The following is a 20,366-nucleotide window of genomic DNA, read 5'->3' on the forward strand; positions in this document are numbered from 1 at the left end:
TACATTAGATTCATGACTTTCTCTTTCCCATGTGTGCTGTCTCAGTGCCAGTGTCTAACTCCTAATGACCATTCTACCTCCTGAGAACAGTCAAAAGACCTTAACTCTCTTAAAACATGTCATCAACTCAATGTGTTTTAATGTATGTGGACAGCATGGATTTTAACCCATTCATACTGCACAAAGCAGGCAGACAGAGTCCATTAAAATAGTGTTCCTTCACACAGTATTCTGTAACCTACAGTATATCTGTGCAGAACCGCACTGACAAAATCCAGCAACAGTTATAGCTCTCTCAGCCTTTCAAACTCATGATACTAGAGCATTTCAGCTGATAGGTTTATCTCCTGCCACGACATGGGGACATGGTTTAACTTCCCACACTGAGTAGAGATGAGAGAAGCATGCTTTCACTGAGGCACACTGTGTAGAAGACAGTCAGCTGTACTTTCTTACCTGTTCTTTCTGGTCCCCAGGGTTAGGTTTGGAGTGGTGCTTAAGGTAATCCTACAGGAGTGACTCAGTCTGCCCTGCTGTATGTAAATGTCCTCTGAAGACCTCTTCTTAATGCTACTCCTGTTCAGCTGCCCTGCTACAGAATGAATGCCATCACCATGGACAAGCTCTGCTCTCTCACTTCTCCTCCTCTACGATTCCAGGTCAAGAAGGAAATGCTACAGCAACGAGAGCTGGATCTAGTCCTCTCTCTCTCTCTACTCGCTTATCCACTCTCCCTACTTCCCTCTCTCATGCACTCTCTCTCTCTCTCTCTCTCTCTCTCTCTCTCTCTCTCTCTCTCTCTCTCTCTCTCTCTCTCTCTCTCTCTCTCTCTCTCTCTCTCTCTCTCTCTCTCTCTCTCTCTCTCTCTCTCTCTCTCTCTCTCTCTCTCTCTCTCTCTCTCTCTCTCTCTCTCTCTCTCTCTCTTTTTCTTTCTCTCTCTCTCTCTCTCTCTCTCTCTCTCCTCCCTTTTTTCTTTCTCTGTAAGTCAGCCAAAGATATACACTCTTTGAGGAGTCAGTGGGAGAGTGTTTGTGACAGAAAGAGAATGCAAGGGAGTGAGGGTGAGACAGACCAAATAAAGGAGAGAAAGCCTTGGCGGAGGAGGGAGACAGGCAATCATGGAGGCACAGTTCTGTTCCCACTCTGTCTGTGTTTGAAAGGAGCCGTTGCTCAGCGGGGAGAGAGAGGTGCAGCAGTGTGATGTCCTTTGTCACACATCCAGGTCTTTTCATTTACTCCTCCTTTGTCCCCAGTCTTTCAGTGTGGAGACGGAGGCTAAAGCATGGGTCTATATTTAACTACTATGCTGCAGTCACTAGGAGCTGTTAGCAGCTGAAGCCGTTTGGTTTGGAGGCTGGCTGCCTGGCTGGGTCCCTCGCTCCCCTCTCCACTCCTGACAGCTGAGCTATGCCACTTCTCTCTCTCCCATGCTGGGAACGTCCAGCACAGCCAGCCCCCCCAAACCACCCCAACCCATTGGCAGTCCAAGTCACTACCATTTTCTGAGCTAGCTAGGGCTGCCAGGCTCTTCAGGACTTTGGCAGTTAAACAGCTTACCACAGGGCCCACTCACATAAAAGCAAACTAAATGAGCTTGCTGAGCTAAATGTGTAGTATAGTATATTGTTTACAGTGTCGATGGGTATGGTTGGAGTTGCTGTGAGGTCATAGTGGGTGTTCTACTGCTGTTGGAACATGTGAAAGGGACTGCCACGGGTGAAAGACAAAGAGCCAAATAAGGACACAACAATGAGGAATATCCATTTCTCTATGTCATCAAATCACTAAGTACAAACAAAAACAGAAAAAAACAGAACAGAACAGAAACTCTTATTTCACAGGAATAGCCATCCACTCCTCTGCTTTTTCCTGAGTCGTGTTAGGTCACTGAGTCGCCTCAAACACTTCTATTCACATATACATGTATGTCACTTGTGTGGGTGTGGTGTGCTGACGTAATGTTTTGCCCAATGAAAGAACAAACACACCACACACAGAAACAAACAGAATGGTGATTATCTTGTTGAGATACACTCACGTGGCAACATGGTGCTCTTACCTGGTCTTGGCCAATGCTATTTTTGACATTAACTTCACTGCAACTCTTGATACCTGAAAAGACAGATCATCCAAGGGTTAATACACTCTGTAGTCTCTGCACAATGCCTCTGTGTTGTCCTGTGCCACTCCAAATGGGATCATCATTGTGAAACACAAAGCAGTTGTTTGACAGCTTCTTTCCTTTCTGTACATCATGTCATCCCATAAGAACATGTGATATCGTGGATGAAGATCTATCCAAGCTGAGGTCATCACAAGTATATTTTTGATTGAATGTCATAATTTCCACACCCAGATGAGGTCATGTGGTCATGTCCAGTAGAAGGAAAGTTTGTTATTCTTTAAGTCTGTATGTATAACCTGGGATGGTGGTCAGGTGGCAGTACGCCTGGCGGTTAAGAGCATTGGGCCAGTAACTGAAAAGTTGCCGGTTTGAATCCCCCAGCCGACTAGGTAAAAAATATGCCGATGTGCCATTGAGCAAGGAACTTAACCCTAATGGCTCCTTTAAGTCGCTTTAGATAAGAGCGTCTGCTAAATGACAAAACATTTGGTCTTATTTGACAGAATCAGCACTGTGGTTAATATGATTCACAGTTATGTGTGAAGTAGCCCTCATTTCTCACACTAACATGTCTCAGATAATCAGATAATCAGTGTGAATAAAAATCCCACTGAGAGAATACAAGACCAAAATATCCCACCAATAGAGTTCACATAATGATGCAATTATGGTTCTTTTTGACCAAAAAGCTTTTCATCCTTATAGTTGGTGTCCTTCAGGACAAGCACACAGATACTACAGCATTTGCACTATTTGTGGTTTAAGCCACCTTTAACTGACTGAATGAAGCTTACTGGTCCTTTGTAGCCCAGTTGGTAAAACATGGTGCTTGTACTGCCAGGGTTGTGGGTTTGCTTCCTGGGACCACCCATATATAGAATATATGCACGCATGACTGTAAGTCACTTTTGATAAAAGCATCTGCTAAATGGCATATATTATTTTATTATTGAATGAAACACATGTACTGTACGTCAACCCCACTCTATCTCTCTCTCCTAGGAAGCTCCAACCTTTAGCATAGCAACAGAAGACATTTATAAGGGCCCATCCAACAATACCATGACCAAAACACTGCTGCCTGTCACCCTTAGCAACACCAAGTCACTTCCTGTTTTTTTGCCCAGACATCACCTCAGCCCTCTCTCTGGTTCCTCTGGGATGTGGGCCGCGGGGTTGGGCCTGCTGAATGTGTCAAGACCCTTATGCACACGCAATGAACCTGGCAGCGAGGGTCTATGTCTGCTCCAGAACAACAATTTGGTGACACAGGTGGACAACGATTCTGTTAGTTGGGTTTGTCATATTCCAGTAGTCCATTTTTCCTGTGTTGGATCTTCAAGAAGCATCTATACGAAGAGTATTTTTCAATCAATGTGATTTATGCTACAGCTAAATACCCAGTCAGTTGTCACTGATATGAGAAAACACTGGATCACATGATCCTGACTCAAGTTTTAGCATCTCAATGACAAACAATTAACACAGCAATGGTGTCTGTCTCACCACCTACTTGACTGCCACCTTGTGGTGAGTTGTGGATAGTACAATGAAGCTACAAACAGGCATGCACCCATAGCTGGCTGGCACGCTACACTAGGCTACAGTGCAGTGTGTATTTTACCAGTTACCCATTACAGTAAGTAATGTTTTTTCTAAGACACTGATTGCCAACAAATTAGTTATTACAACTAAACTCCACAACAAAACATCATCAAACCCATGAATTGGGTTCATCAAACACAGTGAATTCAACCTATTATGGTTGCCTACTGATTTATTTCAATTAGGATATTCAGTGGGATGGACAATACGAGTGTTCCCAGTCCCACCTTTTTTTCCATGTCTTGATGAAGTGAGTTGAAAGTAGGAATCTTTGCCAACAATGTCAAGGGTTGCTGGTTCAAGTACCCCTCAGGTTGTCCCTCCTCAATCACTGCTCTAGCCTACTGAAAACACATTTTTAATGCTTTATTGACAGTGAAAAGTGTTAAAATGCGGCCTTTTATTTTGAAGGTTTCCTCATTACCATATCAAAGTGATGTCTTCATTTGTGTTTTTATCACATGCGTTTTCTTATGTTACTAGCAAGACATCTATCTCTATTTTATTGAAAATGTATTCCGTGCTATGGCGTTGATTGAGGCTTGGTTCATGGACGATTCTGACAAAGATCAGAGGATGCCGCATAAACTAAACCCAAACAAACCTGTGTCTTTGGAGGAGTTAGAAAAGCTTGCGGTTTCTACTGGAAGGTAGTTAGCTGTAGCTAATAGCAAGCTAGCGAGTAAGGAACAACCTGAAAACAGCCAGTCAATCAAATGATCCATAGTACATACTTAAGCAAGGCCCGAGGAGGTGTGGTATATGGCCAATATACCACGGCTAAGGGCTGTTCTTATTATGACGCAACAAAGAGTGCCTGGACACAGCCCTTAGACGTGGTATATTGGCCACATATCACAAACCCCTGAGGTGCATTATTGCTATTATAAACTGGTTACCAACATAATTAGAGCAGTAAAACAAAATGTTTTGTCATACCCGTGGTATACAGTCTGATATACCATGGCTTTCAGCCAATCAGAATTCAGGGCTCGAACCACCCAGTTTATAATATAAGCTATAGACCTAGGCTATATGAAGAGCAACTTGATAACAACTTTAGCTGTTTGCTAGAAAAGCTTCAGCTATCAAGAAAAATGTGTCAACGTTTAGCTAGCTAGGTAATTTGTTATTCACTATCATATACAAATAAATGTGACTGTAGCTACCTAAATTAGATTGCATGAAACAGTAGTGTCTTGAGTCGCCCAGACTCAACTCACGTTTGGAAGGATGATCTGACCTCGCGAGACTAGAGTGACTGGTTGATTCAGTACTGTCTTTGTCTTCAGTTAGATGCTGATATTTATGAGACAGACCCTGCGCTGGAAAAGATCTGTAAAGTAATGCGGTACGAGATACTCCGACATCATCATTATCCACGAGGATAAACTACCCAACTATGAGGACAAGGTATAGCATAGAGTGAAAAAATAATAATTTTAGTCGGCTCACATTACAATTCATATTTTGTACGTTATTTATAATGAGGGATACCTGGAGGAAATCGGACCTCTCTGAACTGAAAAAGGATGGCCCTTCCTTCAGTAAAATATAGTTTTACCTGACCCTCCCTGAACGCTTGAAAAAACAACAAGTGACCCTCCCCTATACCCAATATAATGAAACAAAGTGGATAGCAGATTACATACCTACCGCTTCCCCTCACCCCTAGACAGACCAGAGCCTTCAGATACGCAGTTTCATAATCTGTTCTTCATTTTGTAAGCATTAGCCTACATGGCAAAGTAGCCAGAAGGTTGTGGATTCATATTCCACCTCAGACAAGGGTAGAGGTGAAAATATCTCCATTATATTGAAAGCACTGCATGAATCTATTATCTTATTTTCTGTCCTAGAAAAAAATGGGCACAGTTCATATAAGGAAATCAGTCAATTTAAATAAATTCATTAGGCCCTAATCTAAGGATTTTACATGACTGGACAGGGGCGCAACCATAGGCCCACCCACTTGGGAGCCCGGCCCACCTACTGGGGAGCCAGGCCAAGCTAATCAGAATGAGTTTTATCCCCACAAAAGGGCATAATAACAGACAGAAATACTCCATTTCATCAGCTGTCCTGGTGGCTGGTCTCAGACGATCCCGCAGGTGAAGAAGCCAGATATGGAGATCCTGGGCTGGCATGGTTACACGTGGTCTGCGGTTGTGAGGCCGGTTAGACGTACTGCCAAATTCTCTAAAACAGCGTTGGAGGCAGTTTATGGTAGAGAAATAAACATGAAATTATCTGGAAACAGCTCTGGTGGACATTCCTGCAGTCAGCATGCTAATTGCACACTCCCTTAAAATTTGAGACATCTGTGGCATTGTGTTGTGTGAAAAAAAACGGCACATTTTAGAGTGGCCTTTTATTGTCCCCAGCACAAAGGGCACCTGTGTAATGATCATGCTGTTTAATTATCTTCTTGATATGGATAATCTTGGCAAAGGAGAAATGCTCACTAACAGGGATGTAAACAAATTGGTGCACAAAATGTGAGAGAAATAAGCTTTTTGTGTGTATGGAGCATTTCTGGGATCTTTTACTTCAGAAAAATTTGTGGTCATCCGCACATCCTTAAAAACATAGATACTGGGCTAATAAACAATACTAGTGTAGAACAAGAAGACCCGCACACTGTTAAAGCTCCCAATTCACTGCTTTGTTGACATTTCGATCCGAAACGGATCTTCATCAGGTCAAACACAGTGCTCACATCCCAAAATATACACATTTCACCTCACAGGACCGTTGCAGACATGACGCATGGTGGGCGCAATATACATCTGTATATCTCTAATAATTAAATAACAGTGAGATGTAACGGTTTCCAGAAAATATATATTTACAAAATCATCTTTTATTTCAGCTCATGAAACATGGGACCAACACTTTAAATGTTGCGTTTTATATGTTTGTTTACTATACATGAGTGAGAATCAAGATGAACTCTACTAAGCAGAAATACCAAAAAGCTCTTGTATTTAGGAATCAAATCACTACTGACGTCAGTAGTAGAGGACTCACAAGTGTTGATTGATTAAAGGCCGATGTATAGAACTTCATGTACGGATAAGTAGTTGCAGTTCTATTTTCAATCATTCAGTTGATTGTCTATTAATGAACATCTCATTAGCTAGTCTGTCACGTTTCACCAACAGTGTCTATGTACCACATTTCAATTGTATTTCCAGATTCCTGCAATTTGTTGTTTGTCATTTCTCCACATGATGCACTTATTTTATTTTTGCACGATGGTCAGTTTATTTGGATAAACAATAGTCATTTAAACATGTAAACAAACAGTGATACAGAGTTCATTAGAATAATTCAATTAAATACATAAAATCATTTTATACAATAATCATTTTTACAAGTTATACATTTTCCCTACATATAATATGTACAGTTTTAAATGATTACATATCTATTTTACTTTTGTTTTGTGGAGAGGGGTGTATCCTGAGCCAAGTCACACTCAATTGAAAAGGTACAGAAGAGCCGTGGTTGATTTTACAGGATGAAGTCACAGATCTGGGGGGAAGTAACATGATTTCAGGTTGATGATGTACTCCGGTCTTAATCACACAGGAATGTGAAACACCTCCCTCGTCTAAAAACCTTGTACTGTATGTCAGTGGGGGCTGCTGAGGGGAGGACGGCTCATAATAATGTCTGGAATGAGTTCAATGGAATGGTATCAAACACATCAATGACGTGGTTTCCATGTGGATGATGCCTTTCCATTGACTCCATTCCAGACATTATTATGAGCCGTCCTCCCCTCAGCAGCCCCCACTTCTGTATATATTCACATACATATCCTATCAGAGGCACACAATCATTTCATTTGCATCTACTACTATAATGTGGCAAGTGGATTTGCCTGAAATGAAGGGACAGTTTGTGTTCCTGCTCTGGAGTACAGGCAGGGTAATGGCTATGTTGTTTAGTGGAGTCTTATGAAACTCAAGACTAGGACTATCCTCCTGATGGGCCCCTGTGCTGGCAATTGTTTTGTTCCAATCTTAATAGTGACCTACAGGGGTCCCATACCTCCCTGGTTCCCTCTAAACCAGTTTGAGGCACTGTGTGTTGAAGCAGTCTCCCTCTCGGCAGGCCACTGACTCCAGCAGGGCCTGTTTCATCTGGGTGGAGCGGGACGACTCCAGCAGGGCCTGTTTCTTCTGGGTGGAGCGGGACGACTCCAGCTCGTACATGGTGGTCAGGTTGAAGAGGAGGTACAGGACAGAGTCCTGCTGCACCAGGCCCTACAGCTGGCTCAGGGACTCCTTCAGACAGCCCAGGTACAACAGGCACACCGCCACGTTGTTATTCACCTATAGGAGAGAGGGAAGTTAACGACCTGCAGGAAGAGAAAGGTGGCAGAAGTGGTATTACTCTACTGAAAGAGGGAGAAGGGCATTGTACAGTGGGGCAAAAAAGTATTTAGTCAGTCACCAATTGTGCAAGTTCAATACTTATTTTCCACCATCATTTGCAAATAAATTCATAGAAAATCCTTCAATGTGATTTTCTGGATTTTTTTTCTCTCATTTTGTCTGTCATAGTTGAAGTGTACCTATGATGAAAATTACAGGCCTCTCTCATCTTTTTAAGTGGGAGAACTTGCACAATTGGTGGCTGACTAAATACTTTTTTGCCCCACTGTATGTCTGCATAGAGAGGGGAGAATGCAGAAATGAGTTAATTGCACGTAGAGAGGGGAGAGTAAAGAGTCATTTGCCTGAGGGAGAAGGGCCCTGCAGAGAGGAGAGATAAGACAGATGTTATTTGTCTAGGGAGAGAGGGGATAAGACATGGTTATTGCCTTAGGAGAAGAGAGGGATGCTGTTTTCTTGCCTGAGGAGAGAGGGATATGCCATACAGCCAAGGGGAGAGATCGGTTTCAAAATAGAGTGCATTCATTTACAGTCTCAAAGAATGTACAACTTCTGATGTATCCTAGAAAATGTATGAGTAAGTTAATCAATTATAGCTGTCATAAACTGTTGTAGATTGCGTGATCGCCTACCACAGGGTTTTTGGGGTCGATCTTCAGGACCTCTGTGAAGGGGGAGAGTGCCTCTGAGTAGTTGTTCTGACTGAGGTAGACGAAGGACCTGAAACCCACACACAAGTCAGCTGGGTTACTTCAGTGATTCTGGGTGAAGATGTGGCAATCGGCCATGTGACAGGAATTAACAGAAATGTCAATCAACACAGTGTGAATGGCACTGTTGTGTCTCCTAACAAAGCATCACAAAGTGGCAAATACACAAGTGTGACCCCCTGTTCCAACTCACATACTAGAATTGTGAGAGAAGTCTGACAGAAATACAGATAAATTCATCTCAGAAGTAATTATTTCCACTCATTCGTACCTGTTCATCAACACACGTGTCATTAGGTCCAGTTCCCTTCTCCAGAGAGGCTTTCTCAACATCTAGGAAATACTGCTGTTTTCATGTCTCCAATCTGGTCCAAAATAATCATTCAAACAAAAACACACTGGCATTATGTTGAGGAACCAAAAACACATTGGCATTATGTTGAGGAACCAAAAACACATCGGCATTATGTTGAGGAACCAAAAACACATTGGCATTATGTTGAGGAACCAAAAACACATTGGCATTATGTTGAGGAACCAAAAACACATCGGCATTATGATGAGGAACCAAAAACACATTGGCATTATGTTGAGGAACCAAAAACACACTGGCATTATGATGAGGAACCAAAAACACACTGGCATTATGTTGAGGAACCAAAAACACACTGGCATTATGATGAGGAACCAAAAACACATTGGCATTATGTTGAGGAACCAAAAACACACTGGCATTATGTTGAGGAACCAAAAACACATTGGCATTATGTTGAGGAACCAAAAACACATTGGCATTATGTTGAGGAACCAAAAACACACTGGCATTATGTTGAGGAACCAAAAACACATTGGCATTATGTTGAGGAACCAAAAACACATTGGCATTATGTTGAGGAACCAAAACACATTGGCATTATGATGAGGAACCAAAAACACACTGGCATTCTGTTGAGGAACCAAAAACACACTGGCATTATGTTGAGGAACCAAAAACACACTGGCATTATGATGAGGAACCAAAAACACATTGGCATTATGTTGAGGAACCAAAAACACATTGGCATTATGTTGAGGAACCAAAAACACATTGGCATTATGATGAGGAACCAAAAACACACTGGCATTCTGTTGAGGAACCAAAAACACACTGGCATTATGTTGAGGAACCAAAAACACACTGGCATTATGATGAGGAACCAAAAACACACTGGCATTATGTTGAGGAACCAAAAACACACTTGCATTATGATGAGGAACCAAAAACACACTGGCATTATGTTGAGGAACCAAAAACACACTGGCATTATGTTGAGGAACCAAAAACACACTGGCATTATGTTGAGGAACCAAAAACACACTGGCATTATGTTGAGGAACCAAAAACACACTGGCATTATGTTGAGGAACCAAAAACACACTGGCATTATGTTGAGGAACCAAAAACACATTGGCATTATGTTGAGGAACCAAAAACACACTGGCATTATGTTGAGGAACCAAAAACACACTGGCATTATGTTGAGGAAAAGTAGTTGTAGTTGAAAGAGAGGCGTGTTCACCTGCAGGAATATGAGTCCTATCCCACTCAGCAGCTGCACTCTCTGCTGGGGCTCCTACTGGATGACAGAGTGATATGTCTCTACAGCTAGAACATAGTCCTGGAGAGAGAAAGACAAGAGGGGGGAGAAAGACGAGAGAGAGAGGGGGAGAGGGAGAGGGGAGAGAGAGAGTGAGAAAGACAGAGATAGATTGGGGAGAGAGAAGGACAAGAGAGAGAGAGAGGGAGGAGAGAGTGAGAAAGACAGAGAGATGGGGGAGAGAGAGAGAGAACTGGGTGAAATTCCAGTGTGCCATCACAGCAGCAAGATTTGTGACCTGTTGCCACGAGAAAAGGGCAACCAGTGAAGAACAAACACCATTGTAAATACACCCATATTTATGCTTATTTATTTTATCTTGTGTCCTTTAACCATTTGTACATTGTTAAAACACTGTATATATATATAATATGACATTTGTAATGTCTTTACTGTTTTGAAACTTCTGTATGTGTAATGTTTACTGTTAATTTTTGTTGTTTTTCACTTTATATATTCACTTTGTATGTTGTCTACCTCACTTGCTTTGGCAATGTTAACACATGTTTCCCATGCCAATAAAGCCCTTGAATTGAATTGAATTGAATTGAGAGAGGGAGGAGAGAGTGAGAAAGACAGAGAGAGATGGGGGAGAGAGAAGGACAAGAGAGAGGGGGGGGATAAAATCAGGTGTATTGACCATTAGCAGGGCAAGGTGTCCCTGGTCACAGTGTGCCCCTGCCATGGCTGTTCTTTACCACACCTTATCGCTCACATGCTGACTGAACTGCTGAACACTGTTGCTATGTAGCTGGGGATAGGAGAGAGGTCGGGTGGTGAGTTGGTGCAGTGGGTGTCTGTGTGTACATAAATATCACCAGCTGATGGCACTGTGGCTCTTTCAATTGTCCCCCCGGACAGAACACACTCTCCTTATTTCTCTCACTAACAAAGAATCCAGCCAGGGTGATCCTATGGGATACTTCTAGGAAGCCTGTGGTCTGCCATCATACATCTACAGACCAACACAAACAACACTTACACACAACAATCACTAACAAGCAACATCATTAGACAGGATTCTCTAGTGCTGTATAAAGTATAGAAGTCAATTAAACGTGATGAATGCAGTCTTCATCAAAGGATGATACAGAACCTGTCAAAATGATCATGTCTCCTGTGCCTGCGGACACGGTGTGGTCCTCGACGGGTAGTGTTCTGCCTCTATCAATTACTGTAAAACTCCAGTCCATGGTAGTCAGATCATCAAGCAGAATGGTGGTTTTGTTGCATGATAGTTTAGTGTTTCACCGTTTCTTCATTGGACTCTGAGGGTGATGATACTACTGAAGGTGTTCTCAACTGGCAGGACAGATACACAGTGGCTTGGAGCAGGACATGCTCTAGCTAGCATCAGCCTGGCTATTCCACTGTCCACATGTGTCTAGTCAGAGAGCAGGACGTGCTCTAGCTAGCATCAGCCTGGCTATTCCACTGTCCACATGTGTCTAGTCAGAGAGCAGGACGTGCTCTAGCTAGCATCAGCCTGGCTATTCCACTGTCCACATGTGTCTAGTCAGAGAACAGGACGTGCTCTAGCTAGCATCAGCCTGGCTATTCCACTGTCCACATGTGTCTAGTCAGAGAACAGGACGTGCTCTAGCTAGCATCAGCCTGGCTATTCCACTGTCCACATGTGTCTAGTCAGAGAACAGGACGTGCTCTAGCTAGCATCAGCCTGGCTATTCCACTGTCCACATGTGTCTAGTCAGAGAACAGGACATGCTCTAGCTAGCATCAGCCTGGCTATTCCACTGTCCACATGTGTCTAGACAGAGAGCAGGACATGCTCTAGCTAGCATCAGCCTGGCTATTCCACTGTCCACATGTGTCTAGTCAGAGAGCAGGACATGCTCTAGCTAGCATCAGCCTGGCTATTCCACTGTCCACATGTGTCTAGTCAGAGAACAGGACATGCTCTAGCTAGCATCTGCCTGGCTATTCCACTGTCCACATGTGTCTAGTCAGAGAACAGGACATGCTCTAGCTAGCATCAGCCTGGCTATTCCACTGTCCACATGTGTCTAGTCAGAGAACAGGACATGCTCTAGCTAGCATCAGCCTGGCTATTCCACTGTCCACATGTGTCTAGTCAGAGAGCAGGACGTGCTCTAGCTAGCATCAGCCTGGCTATTCCACTGTCCGCATGTGTCTAGACAGAGAGCAGGACTGAGGGGAAGGTAGAATGAAGAGAACTGATCCACACACACGTACCTGACAAGACATCTCCAAACACACCCACTCACTGCACCAAAACAACGCTGCTAAAACCTAATAACCCTTATTAGCCATTGTGTGTGTCCGTGTCTCTCGCTGGTCGTCATCCATTCTTCTAATTGCTCCACTAGCTTCCTGACAGCCCTGGACAGGCATGTGTGTGAATCTGTGACTGTGGGCATGTAAGAATGTGTCTAACTATGTCGATGAATGTGTGTTAAAGCATGGACAGTGGGGCAAACAAGTATTTAGTCAGCCACCAATTGTGCAAGTTCTCCCACTTAAAAAGATGAGAGAGGCCTGTAATTTTCATCATAGGTACACTTCAACTATGACAGACAAAATGAGGGAAAAAAATCCAGAAAATCACATTGTAGGATTTTTAATGAATTTATTTGCAAATTATGGTGGAAAATAAGTATTTGGTCAATAACAAAAGTTTATCTCAATACTTTGTTATATACCCTTTGTTAGCAATGACAGAGGTACATTTTGGCCCATTCCTGCATGCAGATCTCCTCTAGAGCAGTGATGTTTTGGGGCTGTTGCTGGGACTTTCAACTCCCTCCAAAGATTTTCTATGGGGTTGAGATCTGGAGACTGGCTAGGCCAATCCAGGACCTTGAAATGCTTCTTACGAAGCCACTCCTTCGTTGCCCGGGCGGTGTGTTTGGGATCATTGTCATGCTGAAAGACCCAGCCACTTTTCATCTTCAATGCCCTTGCTGATGGTAGGCTTTGTTACTTTGGTCCCAGCTCTCTGCAGGTCATTCACTAGGTCCCCCTGTGTGGTTCTGGGATTTTTGCTCACCATTCTTGTGATCATTTTGACCCCACGAAGTGAGATCTTGCGTGGAGCCCCAGATCGAGGGAGATTATCAGTGGTCTTGTATGTCTTCCATTTCCTAATAATTGCTCCCACAGTTGATTTCTTCAAACCAAGCTGCTTACATATTGCAGATTCAGTCTTCCCAGCCTGGTGCAGGTCTACAATTTTGTTTTTGGTGTCCTTTGATAGCTCTTTGGCCTTGGCCATAGTGTAGTTTGGAGTGTGACTGTTTGAGGTTGTGGACAGGTGTCTTTTATACTGATAACAAGTTCAAACAGGTGCCTTAATACAGGTAACGAGTGGAGGACAGAGGAGCCTCTTAAAGAAGAAGTTACAGGTCTGTGAGAGCCAGAAATCTTGCTTGTTTGTAGGTGACCAAATACTTATTTTCCACCATAATTTGCAAATAAATTCATTAAAATTCCTACAATGTGATTTTCTGGATGTTTTTTCTTCTCATTTTGTCTGTCATACTTGAAGTGTACCTATGATGAAAATTACAGGCCTCTCTCATCTTTTTAAGTGGGAGAACTTGCACAATTGGTGGCTGACTAAATACTTTTTTGCCCCACTGTACATACACACAGGGGACTATGGTAGCTCTGTGCAGCTCTCCTTAGTGTTAGTCCCTCCCCCTCACACACACCTGTGCATGCACACACACCACACACACCTTCATCATGAGCAGACAGTTAGCCATGGAGTATATGACCCGACTCAGACGAGACCTGCACAGCTGAAGAGATTCTGCAACACACAAGAGGACAAATTGGTTTAATTTCAGTCATTTCTGACTCATTTACGCAGGTAGCTTTCGGGACAATTCATTCATTCATTCGATATTCCGCCTTACAAAAATACCGTTGACCATAACACACCCCAAATGCATGGGAGTACAAATATAGCACCCCTCCCTTTTCTCTCCTCTCTCTATATCCAACTACCCCTCCCCTCATCAAACTAGTATTCCTATCACCTTCCAACCCATCAATTCATTACCCGAGAGAAGGAATTATAGAGGGAGAGAAGGCACTGCGACACCCTCTCTCTCTCTCACACTGTCTCTCCTCAGGCTAATTGTATAGGCTGTCACTGGGCTTATTTGCACTCATCTGCAATGGGTGTGTATTCATGTGTGAATGGGCCTGATTGTGCTTGGTGTGTCCAGTATGTGTATAGAGAACCTGTGTGTGTTCTGTTGACTAAGATAATCACTCAATGGGGATCTATTGCGATGCTCCAAGTCTGTGTTGAGACAGTGAGAGAGGGAGAGTGGGGGAGAGGGAGAGAGAGAGAGAGAGAGAGAGAGAGACAGAGACACTGACAGACATACAGACAGTGAGAGGGAGACAGATAGACACAGACAGACAGACAGTGAGAGGGAGACAGATAGACACAGGCAGACAGACAGTGAGAGGGAGACAGATATACACAGGCAGACAGACAGACAGACAGTGAGAGGGAGACAGATAGACACAGACAGACAGACAGACAGACAGACAGACAGACAGACAGACAGACAGACAGACAGACAGACAGACAGACAGACAGACAGACAGACAGACAGACAGACAGACAGTGAGAGGGAGACAGATAGACACAGACAGACAGACAGTGAGAGGGAGACAGATAGACACAGACAGACAGACAGACAGTGGGAGAGAGAGAGACAGACAGACAGTGGGAGAGAGAGAGAGAGAGAGAGAGAGACAGAGACACTGACAGACATACAGACAGTGAGAGGGAGACAGATAGACACAGACAGACAGACAGTGAGAGGGAGACAGATAGACACAGACAGACAGACAGTGAGAGGGAGACAGATAGACACAGACAGACAGACAGTGAGAGGGAGACAGATATACACAGACAGACATACAGACAGTGAGAGGGAGACAGATAGACACAGACAGACAGACAGACAGTGGGAGAGAGAGAGACAGACAGACAGTGGGAGAGAGAGAGAGAGAGAGAGAGACAGAGACACTGACAGACATACAGACAGTGAGAGGGAGACAGATAGACACAGACAGACAGACAGTGAGAGGGAGACAGATAGACACAGACAGACAGACAGTGAGAGGGAGACAGATAGACACAGACAGACAGACAGTGAGAGGGAGACAGATATACACAGACAGACATACAGAGTGAGAGGGAGACAGATAAAGACAGACAGACAGACAGACAGACAGACAGACAGAGACAGACAGACAGACAGACAGACAGACAGACAGACAGACAGACAGACAGACAGTGAGAGGGAGACAGATAGACACAGACAGACAGACAGTGATAGGGAGACAGATAGACAGACAGTGAGAGGGAGACAGATAGACACAGACAGACATACACAGTGAGAGGGAGACAGATAGACACAGACAGACATAGACAGTGAGAGGGAGACAGATAGACACAGACAGACAGACAGTGAGAGGGAGACAGATAGACACAGACAGACAGACAGTGAGAGGGAGACAGATAGACACAGACAGACAGACAGTGAGTGGGAGACAGATAGACACAGACAGACAGACAGTGAGAGGGAGACAGATAGACACAGACAGACAGACAGTGAGTGGGAGACAGATAGACACAGACATACATACAGACAGTGAGAAGGAGACAGATAGACACAGACAGTGGAGGGAGACAGATAGACACAGACATATATACAGACAGTGAGAGGGAGACAGATAGACACAGACATACATAGACAGTGAGAGGGAGAGTGCTGTAACTATCAGATCAAGAGGAGACTAGTAAACAGAGCCTGAGCTCAGTCATCTGTTTATCCAATTATTGAAGTGTTGATCAACGTAACCAAGGTTTTATATATTGATTTCTTTTCTCAATCTTCTAACCTTGTTTATGAATAAGTTCCTAAAAAATACATTATTTTGACAAACGGGCTTGACAGTAAATGAGTGGCTTTACCACCAAACTTCGTTGCATAGGTTTTTAAACCTTAATGGTTGTTTTGTGACCTTGTTAAAAGCTAGAGGGAAAGGAATGAGTGATGTGAATAACACGGTGTCTGATATGCCTGTACTGTACCTTGTCTGTCCTGCTGGGTGAGGTAGATCATACAGCTGTCCCCAGACAAGCCCTGCTCTACAGGGGACACACATAGCAAGGTAGTCATTAACGCATCACTGCCTTAATTGGAAGAAAAAAGTGATGGAGGACACAATAGAAAGTTGGTGTGTGTATGTATGTGTGTATGTGTACACATTTTACTATAATTGTTAATGCCAGAAGTCCTCACAAGAATAGCCAACTAAAATTCAGAGAAGTGTTGACATTTTGTCAGTACTCACTTATAAAAGCCTATTTTAGAGTTAGAAGTTAGAGGTTAGGATTTTGAATGGGAATCTATTGTTGGTCCCCAAAATGTCCTCACAAGTATAGGAAGACATAGATGTGTGTGCTCACATGTGTGTGCTGTCTGACAGACAGTCCTCATGCTGTGTCGTCTGTCCAGAGACTGCTGTGGTTTCCCCAGGTACTGAGGCAGCTCTGCATGCAGCGCCCGCATCGAGAACGGAACCATGGAGCCTGAGAGAGAGAGAGGAGGGAGAGGTTGCACGCGTCGTTCACATACACCCACAGATGAAACGTACAGATGGCATTGCGAAATGCTTGCTGCAAAGCAGGAAGCCTTCTCTCTCCCTCTATCTACCTATCCAACACTCTCTCTCTTCCTCTCACCCTCTCTCCTCTCCCCTGAGGAAGGAAGGCCCTACCCAGAGGTGAGCAGTCAGACATGTGCCCGAACTCAAGAGTCTTTGATCTATGACTCTGATATCAGACACACATTCAGGTGGCTACAGAGCATCCTCTCTCTGTCTGTCTCTCTGTGTACAGATTCTCTGGTAATCAGCAGCAGCCCTGAAAACCCCCATGACTCCTCTCTCTACAGCTCTGCAGTGACATCACAGAGAGAACAGCCATGTTCTCCAGTACAAAGGGTCAGGGGTAAACCTGGATTCATCCTGACAAGTTAAAGACACATGCGATCATTTATCCACAACCTATGACTGGTGGATGAGGATCTTGAAAATAATAACCTTAAAAATAAAAAAATTCCCTCTCATTTTGTCAACAGATTATCAGCCGATTCTGTTTTTTTCCACAGTATATCCTGGTTGTTTGAGAGGAGAGGCTTGGTGCCCACTAAGGTTCCTTCTAAGAGTGAGATCATGGATAATAGATATTGAATGGGGGCAGCAGACCTTCAGATCTGAATCTTTGATGCCAGGCAGGAAGTAGTTGCCAGCATCTGGAGGCACCTACGGCAGCCCAAAGCATTTCATATTGAGGAATGGAAATTCAATCTGCTCTCCCCTTGGACTGCTGTTTGGTGTAGCTTCACATGTTCACCTCGGTTCTCTGTGTGTGTGTGTGTGTGTCCACGGCCATGACTCAATAGCGATTGCCTCCACTACAGTAACCTCTAGGGCTGTAAAGACTAAAGCAATGGCACTGCATCAGAGAGCTGTTCAAGCAGAGTTAAACGGGGAAAACAACAACACCAGTGGCACTGAAGTGAAGTGTTGTCTTTGGTTGTTAGCAGGGTATTTCAATGGTTTGATCTGTGTCAGGGCGTTTGGTTAGTATTTGAAGTATACACTGAGTGTACACAACATCATGAACATTATTCTCTTTTATGACATAGCCTGACCTGGTGAATCCAAATCACATTTTATTGGTCACATACACATATTTAGCAGATGTTATTGCGGGTGTAGCGAAATGCTTGTTTCCCATGTGTATCAACAATGGTCCACCACCCAAAGGACATCCAGCCAACTTGACACAACTGTGGAACGCTTTCAACACCTTGTACGGTCCATGGCTGACGAATTGAGGCTGTTCTGAGGGCAAAAAGGGGTGTAACTCAATATCAGGAAGGTGTTCTTAATGTTTTGTACACTCGGTGTAGGTGGTGTGTGTACCTCTCCTCCCAGGGTATACAGTATGCTAGTATTCAGGGTATAGATCAGGTTGGTCCAGGTTTCCAAACGGCTCCAGTTCCATCTCAGCCTTCTGGAACAGACTCCAGCTTGGTGAGCAGGGCCAGGCGAACAAACCCCAGCTACAACACACACACATAACCAACTTTACATATGTGTGTGTGTGAGCCCGATACGGTCGTCCTCTGTGTGTGTGTCTTACCCTGCCTCAGCCCTCCTGCCGGAGTGTGTGTGGTGTGTGCGTGTGTCAGCCCACTCTTGTCATCCGGAGTCTAATTTGTGCAGGCAGCTCCTGGCTTCCACCCCCATCCTCTCCTCTGCCACACACACATACACACGCTGCCACACATGCACATGTGCTGTGCCACACACACACACCCTGCCACACACACAGCCAGACAGGAGAGTATGTTAGACTTGCCTCTCTATCGCTGACGCTGTACAGACACGTAGCTACATTAGCCCCGTCCCCGACAAAATAAAATCAAGAGTCTTCTGTTCTTTCGACCAATCAATTTCAAAACCGCCATTTCTCACTGAAACGGTTCTGTTACCGAAATCGCTCATTTGTTTCAGAAAAACATTCCCTATTCACTCAATCCTTGCTCTCTTTACGTGACACATGTATGCATCTCATGGACGTGACCAATAGTGCCTGACCTATAGAATAGCATATAATTACATCAATAAATTGGTTATAACAAACTCTGAACTCCTAAACGGCAAAATAGATGCAGAGGACGGGACAAACTCGAAACGGGGGAATATTTAGGCAACTGGTTGCTCATGAGGTAAAGGGGAAGTTAGACGTGTGGAATACAATGTTACTAGTTGTAGAAAATCCTGGAGATAATACATAAGTTAAGGAGGTAAGGTAAAGAGCAAGTGATGTGTGCATATTATGTGCCAAACAGGTGCTGCTAGACTACAATATCATTTTTCTGACCGTTTGTAACATTGTAAACAACACTAAATAAAGTAGAAGTGTACCAGAGAGTCTGTTGTACAGTTTTTTTTGTCAAGCCTTTATTACAGCGAAGACTAAAAACGGCCTCAGTAAGTCACAGTACGAAGACTAAACAGGATGCTCTCTTAAGCCTACAGCTCAATGGTGGTTATACAAGGCTGCTTTACTAAGACTACTAATGATAATGACATGACTTATTATTGTAAAGATGATCATAATAATAACAACAATAAGATGAGATCAAGAAAAAGGAGCATTATTATTATTATTATAAATATTATTTTTTCGGACAATTTAGTAAACAACACTAAATCAATCATACATTATACCAGAGGCTGTTCTAACGAGAAAGAAAAGTGGAAAGCCTTAATTAAAGAAAAGATTAAAAACAGACGAATTTGTGAAATTGTTTACTTGACATGTCATTGCGTGAGGCTTGGTGTTCACGGAATCAGTAGGCTATTAAACAAACACTTAAACAGGCAACAGAAGCAGGATCTGTCTTATTTCTGTAGATATATATATATGGATGATTTATAAAGCCAGGCACATTTAACAGTAGCCGCACACAGTCCTAAGATCACCATGTGTAATGCCAAGTGTCAGCTGGAGTGGTGTAAAGCTCGCTGCCATTGGACTCTGGAGCAGTGGAAACGCGTTATCTGGAGTGATGAATCACGCCCCACCATCTGGCAGTCTGACGGACAAATCTAGGTCTGGCAAATCCAGGAGAACGGTACCTGCCCGTTCTCCTGGATTTCGCTACCTGCCCTCCACCAAACTGTAATAATGGTCTGGGGCTGTTTTTCATGGTTCGGGCTAGGCCCCTTAGTTCCAGTGAAGGGAAGTCTTACAGCATACAATGGCAACAGTTTGGGAAAAGCAATGTCCCCT

The 20,366-nt window shown here is 43.7% G+C and overlaps 1 protein-coding gene and 1 pseudogene across 2 annotated transcripts in view; both read right to left on the reverse strand.

The window, feature by feature from the left end:
- Positions 1-4,999, reverse strand: part of LOC112261981 (filamin-A-interacting protein 1) — a 35,018-nt gene extending 30,019 nt beyond the window's left edge. The window contains exons 1-2 of one of the 2 annotated variants that reach the window (XM_024437643.2): positions 4,954-4,999; positions 2,060-2,112 (exon numbers count right to left, since the gene is read on the reverse strand). The gene's annotated coding sequence lies outside the window, so the exon portion shown is untranslated. Of the gene's footprint in view, positions 1-456; positions 743-2,059; positions 2,113-4,953 lie in introns of those variants that run through there. The other variant, XM_024437642.2, reaches the window with a different exon arrangement.
- A 1,620-nt stretch (positions 5,000-6,619) lies between these two features.
- LOC112234818 overlaps positions 6,620-20,366 on the reverse strand; it is a 31,472-nt pseudogene continuing 17,725 nt past the window's right edge.

Source organism: Oncorhynchus tshawytscha, linkage group LG11, assembly GCF_018296145.1.
Source record: "Oncorhynchus tshawytscha isolate Ot180627B linkage group LG11, Otsh_v2.0, whole genome shotgun sequence".
NCBI classification, from domain to species: domain Eukaryota; kingdom Metazoa; phylum Chordata; class Actinopteri; order Salmoniformes; family Salmonidae; genus Oncorhynchus; species Oncorhynchus tshawytscha.